Consider the following 9,044-nt stretch of genomic DNA (forward strand, 5'->3'; position numbering starts at 1 on the left):
TAAAAAGCAAAGAGGAAAAGAAGATACTAGTGGGCAAATGTAGGGGAGGCAAGAGGAGGGACCTATTATGATGAAGTCAAGATGGGGGCTGCAAGAAGGAAATGAAGAGATGGATAATCTCATTGAGGAATTCTGTACTCTCCAGTCAGAGGGGAGAAGGGGCTCCAAGGGAGAAAGGGAAAATGGATTAAAGAGGTGTCAATTCCAGATCTGAAATGATCTTCTAAGGATAAAGAGATACATGGGAACATGAAGAAGTTCAGAAAAGTGCAGTTGGATGACCAACCTGAGCATTCTCTTTAAATAGAGGTTCTAGGAGAAACGCCATTCGAAGGTGTCATGAACAGAGTTAAACTGCAGAGAGTGAAAAATTTGTGTTCAAATCCCAATCTCTGACCTATACTGTTTCCTGATCATGAACAAAGCTCCTACCCTATCAGTGTTTGATCAGACTACTGTTAGTGTGTCAACACCTATATCTTGAATAGGCACTGAATATGGACTATAAGTTTGACTCTATTGAGTATGAAGAGAAATGAAGCAGGTTGAATTGCATTTCAAAAATTTTAAAATACTTTTAATAATCCTAGACTTCTGTCTGGCACAAAATTCCTATATCTAACATAAATATTCTCTTCCTAAGGCAGTTAATGGAGCAGTTTAAAAAGTATTGATCCTGTAGTCAAGATTATAAAATAAATTAATTATATCAAACTATATTTCTGTGCATGTATACATATATACATATGTTTATGTAAGTACATACAAGTGTGAATGATCAAAGACTCCAATCCTTATATAGAAAAAGGTCTCTAACATGAAAGATAGATCTTTGTTGCATTTTTACAGACCTATATTTTGTGGAAGTGGGGAGTAACTGAGGCAGATTTTTGTTTAACAATGCAAATGGTCATCTTTTCTGCAAATTATAGTTGTTGTGAATACACCAAAAGTACCAAAGAAAAACCTCTTGGAACCCTAATAAGTAAAATGTCCTGCCCAGGATCATGCAGATGGTATGAGGCAAAAGTAGGATTTGAACCTTGTTTTTTTTTGTCTTGACTCTGAGGGTAGCTTTCTAACCAGTAAGTCACATTGCCCCTCTGTTGGGTTGAATAAAAGAAAATGGACATAAATTAGACAATATAAGGAAGCATGAAGTTTTTGTGCTATTCACTGATGGAGTGTATACTCACAACATGAGACAACAGATTACTATTATATTAAACAAAGGAATATTAATATCAAAATAAAGTTTGGTGGAAAGGATATCACACTGTTTCTGGAATTTAATGATAAGAATGTCTTTAAATTATTTTTTCTCCCATATTAAAATAAAGTAAGTTATTTCAGGATAAGTCTTCCATTGTGTCTTCCATTTCTTTTCCATCTTTATCAATACCTAACACAGTATTGGATATATGATTTCCTTCATAAATACTTGTCAACTGATTTCTTTGAAGAGATTAATTTTAATATACCATCTTAACCATTGAGGTATGTGAAAAAGATCATAAAATTGAGCTACAGCAGAAGTCATAGACTACTTAGGTGCCTGAATCCCAGAAAAGTAATGCATAGAGCATATCCCCAAACCTTTCATGCTTAGTCAGCTTTTCCACACAGTATTTACTTTACGGTCAGTGAATGTTAGTGAAGTAGTCAGAGATTTTCTTTGCTTTTCAACTGAGATATGCTGACTATTTTCTTTTTACAGAGACCACATCCCATTGGGGGCATCATCTAGGGCTATTCCAGGACCAAAAGGCAATATACAAACTGCCTGCCATATCCTCCTTAATTAATTTGTCATTGGCATCAAAGAACTCCAGAGTGCTGACCCCTCCCACTTCCAGGGTATGTTTGACAGGCTTCTGGTAAATATCTTTCTTTTTTTCATTTATTACAACTAAAACAGCTCTGTATAATTTCCAATTATGAAAATATATTTCTGTTTAAAAATTTTCTTCTATTGCTATTGTCTTAAAGTTTTTGCAACTAAAATCAGTTTGTCAAATTTAGGGAAATATGGACTCATGGAAGAACAGTTTGTAATGTTCTTTTTTATTTGTTTATTGGAACTAAAAATGTCTTCCATAATCTACTGATTGATCATTTTCAGCTCACCCTTTAGAAGCTTCTTTGTTTGTTCTAGGCAGCCTGAAAATTTTCCTTTTGGGGCATTAGCCAAGGCCATGCCAGTAAATGTCTAACAACTGCTATGGGTGTGACCTAGCTGTGTGGCCTTGGGCAAGGCACTTAACTCCATTTGCCTTGCAAAAAAACCTAAAAAAAGGATTTAAATGGCATGTGTAAACTGGTTAGAGCACACTACTTGGGTTGACCCACAGTACCTATAAAAGGTCCCCTTTTTGATGTATGGATGTCATTTCCTAGGTAAGTAAAAGCTTCTAAAAGATATATTTCAATATTTTCAGGAATTTGGGACAAACAGAAAAGAACTCATTAAATACTCTCCTATAATAAATTTTCTTCCATTACCTTAGCAAGTTAGGGAAAAGTCTTCACTTGTGATCTTATTGATAAAGGAAACTTGGAAACTCCTTTTTATTAATATACAGCAACACTTTCTATGCAATTTTTAATGATAAATAATTATCTGGAAGACTAAGAGATCAAGTGATTCACCCAGGGTCCTACAATCAGTCATACGACTTAAATCCAATTCTTTCTGCTTCAAGGACCAGCTATCTACACACATAAACAACACTGCCTCTCATTTCATAGACACCTTGAACTCTTACATTACTCTCAGTACTCAGATTATAACTGCTTTTGCTCAGGTGTGAACTTAGTGTAGGTTACATCAAGATCATAGTCTTCCATGTCCCATGCTATAATTACAAAATGAGAGTAAACAGGTGTGTCAGTTATTTTTGTTTCCATCAGGAAGATTTTCTTATACGATTGTTTTGATTTTTAAAATATATATATATAGTTTATTACTTAAGGCAAAATAATATTTTGCTTTTGGTGCAAAGTTTTTAGCTAGCTAATTGTATATCTTAATAAAAAAGTATATAGTCTCTGATTAACTGAGACAGATTCTGATTACCTGTCTTTGAGGAAATGAACTGCTTTAGAAAATTATTTGGTGCTCTCTACTATTGTACCTGTCACACACTTTTAATTAAAAATGTATTGATGCATGACTAAATTGCACTCAGTGAAAAACAGACCCATTTTAGTTCAATTGCCATAATGTACACATAGTGCAATGAAGTAAACCCATACAATTATAATATGAAGACAGCCTAGACATAGTGATACCCTTGCAAATCAGTCTCATAGCAGATGTATATGTTGCAGAGCCAAACATCACAAATCAGTGTGGGCTCAATCAGCACAAATGAATTTACTAATCTAGTCTAAATACCTGTAATGAAGCCATTTCACTAATCTATGGCAAATTAAATATGTGAGGAAATGAATGCAGAATAATGATCAACATTTTTCCTTTTTTTTCAGTACAGTACAGCATTATAGGGCTACGTCATCAAGACTACTACTTAGCCCTGTGACTGAAACACATTTGCAAATGTCAACAAATGTAGGATTATAGGTACATTTTATTATTAGGTAGCAAATGAAATTCAAATTATTCTTTTCATTTAATTTTATGGGATAAGAATTTAAGAAAGCTCATAGCATTTAACCTAGCTGCAGAATGAATCCCATCCCACTTCCCCCCCTAAAAAAGGTAAAAAGAAAAGGGAAATCAAAGAATTTAGAGCTCTTGAAAGACTTTAAGAAATATGTAGTCAAAGCTTCTCATTTCAAAGGTGAGGAAACTATACTCATATAATGAACCAATTTACCTAAAATCACACATATGACAGTAACAATATTATCTGAAGCCAAAGGAACTATACCTTATACTTTTAGAAGGTTGGTGGCATGTCTTCAATAGATTTAATTCATAAAAACCTAAATTATGTTTAAGTGATTTCAAAGTGGTAGTTATCATTTCCATTCTCAAAGCAGTTCAAGAAAGAAAATTTTGTAATTTCCATGATAATAATGTATAACTCTACTATATTGACATCTTTGAACACTGAGGAGAGATGTTGAATGTTCTGCTTATGTCAGGTATAAGGGTAATATTTGCTTTGCTCCATCTAATTGACCCTAAATTACCTTTATAAAGTATACATCCATTCTAACTAGTAGATAACAACAAACAAATCCAAACAAGCAAACAAACAAAAACAACCACATCTTACTTTCTTAATGAATCACATTACAATTCAAGGTTGGACATGAGCAAACAAGTGTGTAGATATAGTGCTTAAAGGTAAAGATATTTAGGTTGAATTGATGAATCTATACTGTTTAGGATATGTCTTGGGACTTTTCTGTAAAGATCTATATTACAATAGGCTTTAATTGTAGGGTAAACACAACTATTATTAACTGATATATTGCATTTTTATATTATATCACACAAAGAAGGGAGTGATAGGAGAAAAAATTCTTCTAAGGAATGTAGGGATGTAAGAAGAAAAATGAGTAAAACTGACAAACCTGAAATGCCATTATGATTCAGTAACTAAACTCTCTGAAAATCCAAGAGAATAACATAAGATTATTCCAATTAGCATGTAAAAGCAGTATCTATGTTAGAATCTATGCTTTCAGGATGGTTAGGTGGTGTACTGGCCCTGGAGTGAGGAGGACCTGAATTTAAATCTGACCTTAGACACTTAATACTTATTTAACTGTAAAAAAAGGAATCTTTGCTTTCCAAGTCTCAGAAATTGGGAGTTGAATGCTTCTCTCACCTGTAGCATGTCCTCTGGGATATGCTGACACTGATACCCCTCAGTGTCCACTACTTTCAGCTGCTACTATATTTTAATTCATTCTGAAGTTGAAATGCCACAGCCTTACTCTGCTACCTCCAGTTTCTTTGAACTGTAAGAAATCCTGAGATCCAGAGAGCCCAAATGGAATTAAGGGTCTGCCATTCATCAAATATTTTGAGCTATAGGGCCCCGAAGTTATTAGAAGGCACCTGCTTCCCACAGTGAGAAACTGGAAGCCAATTTCCTTTGCTGAATATTAGCTTTTGGGTATGCTTTAACCCTTATCATCTTGAGATGAACCTATAGGACTGTTGCCAAGTAAGATTACAGTCCATCTTGAACAGAACTCCTTTCCCTCACCATGTAACATCTACAACCAAACTCTTCTAGATATGCAGTGACTAGTTCTAGAAGGATAACATACTAAGTCATCATAGAATCTTAGAGGCCTTGACAAACTATTTAATCTCTTATCCCATGGAAAAATGTGTTGGTAAGTTTTGCTGAACTGTTTTTATTTCTCTTTCTTTTTATCCTTTGATATAAAGAATGGTTTCATCAGTAGGGGATAGAGAGAATTATATTAGGAAGTAAAAGTAATATGAAAACAAATGATCAATAAAACTTTAAAAATTTTATGTAGATTCTTCCCTCAACAGTACTTATATTTTTCCTAAATCTATTCACAAGGGACCACTTTTTATATTGATGTTATACTTAATGCTACTATCAACTCATAGGAAGGTTAAGAAGAGACTTTATTCCACTGAGAAAAGTCTTTTCCCTCAACCAATAAAATTAGTTTAATAAAGTCTGTACTATTCTTAGGAAACCTCTAATGTTCTTTTAGAAAAGTAGATAATAATTTAACATCCACAAAAATCATAAGGACAGATACCTTTCCCTTTTCTATTCTTTATTTTTTTTTGCTTGTCCTCAACTGTCTCTGAAAATGTACCATTTCATGGTACATAATCAGATGCAGAAGACATCAATCAAAATTAGAATGTAATTCTCTTATTCTTTACATTATCTATTACATAATCAAAAATGTAGACTAGGGTTTGACAAGATTTATGGAAGAAATTTTGTTATTATTTTTGTCCAATGAATTGTTTCCTATAAGAGTAAAGGAGGATGGGGAGCTAGGTGGTGCAGTGTTTAAGAGCACTGGCCCTGGAGTCAGGAAGACTTGAGTTCAAATCTGACCTCAGACACTTAATAATTACTTAGCTGTGTGACCTTTGGCAAGTCACTTAACCCTTACGCTTTGCAAAAAACTAAAAACATAGTAAAGGAGGGTACAATGAACAAAGAATGTCTAAGACAAAGAACTAATCTTTAACAGTGATTTTCTAGCCCCTACTGTCTGATAGGCAAATATTTCTACCCTTCTCCCAGAATTCTCAAGTAGTATCTAGTTTTTCACTTTTGTACAAAGTTGTGTTACTCCAATTTTAGGAATTCAATAACCCTTTTTAGTTAACAACTTAGATTACTATAATAGTATTCAAAAGTATAGTTAAGAACCAACATATGTAACAATCAACCTATACCATTCAGTATGCAGTTGTATGAATCAGATTCACATCTTAACTTTTTCCTTATATAGCACTTTCCCACCAGATTTCAAGTAGAAAGTTCCCCTGGGCTCATGTTCCAATTTTCTAACTTCTCAGGGCTTTCCTGATAGACTGGTAGTGTCATAAGAACCTAAAATTCTTACTCCAAGATCCCTGTGCTAATAGCTCTTGTGTCCTGGGACTCTACCTCTTTTAGCTGGAACATAAAAGAAAAACTAAAATGAATCCACATCCTAAGGCCATTTCTTGATGCCACAGTGTTAAAGAAGTTGATCCTTCCCATTCCCATTCTTCATTTATGGTACCTATTATGTGAGTAAATAAGACTTCCATCCCTAGACAACATGAGAAAGAGAGCAACTGACAAAAGTCACATTTAAAGATAGAGCCAATTCTTACTAGTGCCCAATGGAACAAGACTGCTCCCACCTGCATAGTAGAGATTTGTTGAATGTCTTCTCCCAAAAGCAAATAGTAGTATATCTCATGTGAGTACTACAATCTGGCAATGCATCAAAACTGCATTATAATTATAACACAACACCTGGAGAAGTGACTAATAATGCTACTCTTTCACTATATTTGAGAAATAGAGAAAAGAATTAGGCCTTTGAAAAGATCACTGAAACTAAACTGCTAAATCTGGAAAAAATAGCAAAAGGGAAACTGCCATATATATTGCATTCAATTACTATCTTTTTCTTAGTTCTGGAGCTGTAGAACATTTTTATCTGACTATAGATAGCTAATTACTTTGACTGACAACTACCTGTTTAGCAGTGGAGGAATAGTTCTTATTTCTATAATTTTTTTCATTTTTCTATATGTTTGAGAAAAGAAGTCTTTAACAGAGAAACTCACTGCAAATTTGTTTTTTTACAGTAATAATTACCAAATTCCTTCCTTTCTATTTTTCCTCTTTGTCCTATTTTCTTTCTCCTTTTATCTACCTTGATCATTCTCAGAAGTGTTTTGCTTCAGATTTTTACCTACCCAAAACTGCCCTCCCTTCTTTCAGCTTCCCCCATTCCTACTTTCTGATAAAGGTAAGATAGATTTCTACTCCCAAATAAGCATGTATATTATTCCATCTTTTAGCCAGTTCCAATGAGAATTATACTCAGTTTTGCTGAGTAGGTGATTCGTTATTGTAATCCTAGCTCTTTAGCCTCTGCTATCTCATAGTTAGAACTGAAAAATTTTGTGATGTTCTAACTATGTAATTATGATAGCGGAATTATTTCTTTCTGGCTTTTGCAGTATTTTTTCCTTGATCTGAGAGAACTGGAATTTAGTAATAACTTTCTTTTTAATGTTTGAACTTTTCTTTAATATATTTTGTTTCCAATTATATACAATAGTAGTTTCAATCACTTTTTGCAAGATTTTGAGTTTTATAATTTCCCCCTCCCTCCCTTCACTCCTCCTCCCCCCAATAGAAGGAAGTCTGATAGTCTTTGCATTTGTTTCTACAATATGTGTATATCAAAATTAAATGTATTGAGAGAAACAAATATCCTTAAGGAAGAAAGAAAATATTAGCGATAGCAAAATTATGTAATACATAAGATGACTTTTTTAAAAAATTGAAGATAATGATCTTTCATCTTCATTTAAACTCCACAATTCCTTTTCTGGATATAGGTGGTATTCTCCATCACAGATACCCTACAATTGTTCCTGATTATTGCACTGATGGAGTGAGCAAGTCCAGTAAGGTTGATGATCACTCACATGTTGCTGTTATGGTGTAATTGTTCTGGTGATACTCACCTCACTCAGCATTAGTTCATGCAAGTTTTTCCAGGCTTCTCTGAAATCCCATCCCTCTTGATTTCTATTAGAACAATGGTGTTCCATCACATACATTGGTTATAACATTCCTGAAAGTTTTCATTCTTAGGATCTCTTTCAGGAAGTGATAAGTAGATCCTTTCATTATCTACTTTACCCTCTGGTTCTAGAATATCAGGGCACTTTTCCTTGATATTTTCTTGAAAGATGATATCTAGGTTCTTTTCTGATAATGACTTTCAGTTAGTCCAATAATTCTTAAGTTATCTCCTCTGGATCTGTTTTCTAGGTTAACCTTCTTTCCAATGAGACATTTCATATTTTCTTTTTTTTTAATTCTTTTAATTTTGTTTGATTGTTTCTTGATGTCTCATACAATTATTAACTTCCACTTGCTCAATTAGAACTTTTAGGGAATTATTTCCTTCTTTTCCATTTGATCAATTTTACTTTTTGGTGAGTTGTAATGAGTTCTTCTTTTCAGTGAATTTTAATATCTCTTTTTCCATTTGAGCAATTATGATTTTCAAGAAATTCTTCTCTTCCTTAGACATTTGTGTCTCTTTTACCAATTGGTTTGTGATCTTTTTAAGGTGTTATTTTCTTCAGTATTTTTTACATCACCTTTACTAAGCACTTGACTCTTTTTTCCATGATAATTTTTGTATTACTATCATTTTTCTTCTTAAATTTTCCTCTACTTCTTATCCTTGATTTCGAAAATTCTTTTTTGTTATATTCTTCCTTGGTGTGAGACCAATTCATATTTTTCTTTGAGCCTTTGAATGCTAGAATTTTGACTTTGTTGTCTTCTTCTGAGTGTGTGTTTTGATCTTCCTTA

This window comes from Macrotis lagotis, chromosome 1, assembly GCF_037893015.1.
Source record: "Macrotis lagotis isolate mMagLag1 chromosome 1, bilby.v1.9.chrom.fasta, whole genome shotgun sequence".
NCBI classification, from domain to species: Eukaryota; Metazoa; Chordata; class Mammalia; order Peramelemorphia; family Peramelidae; genus Macrotis; species Macrotis lagotis.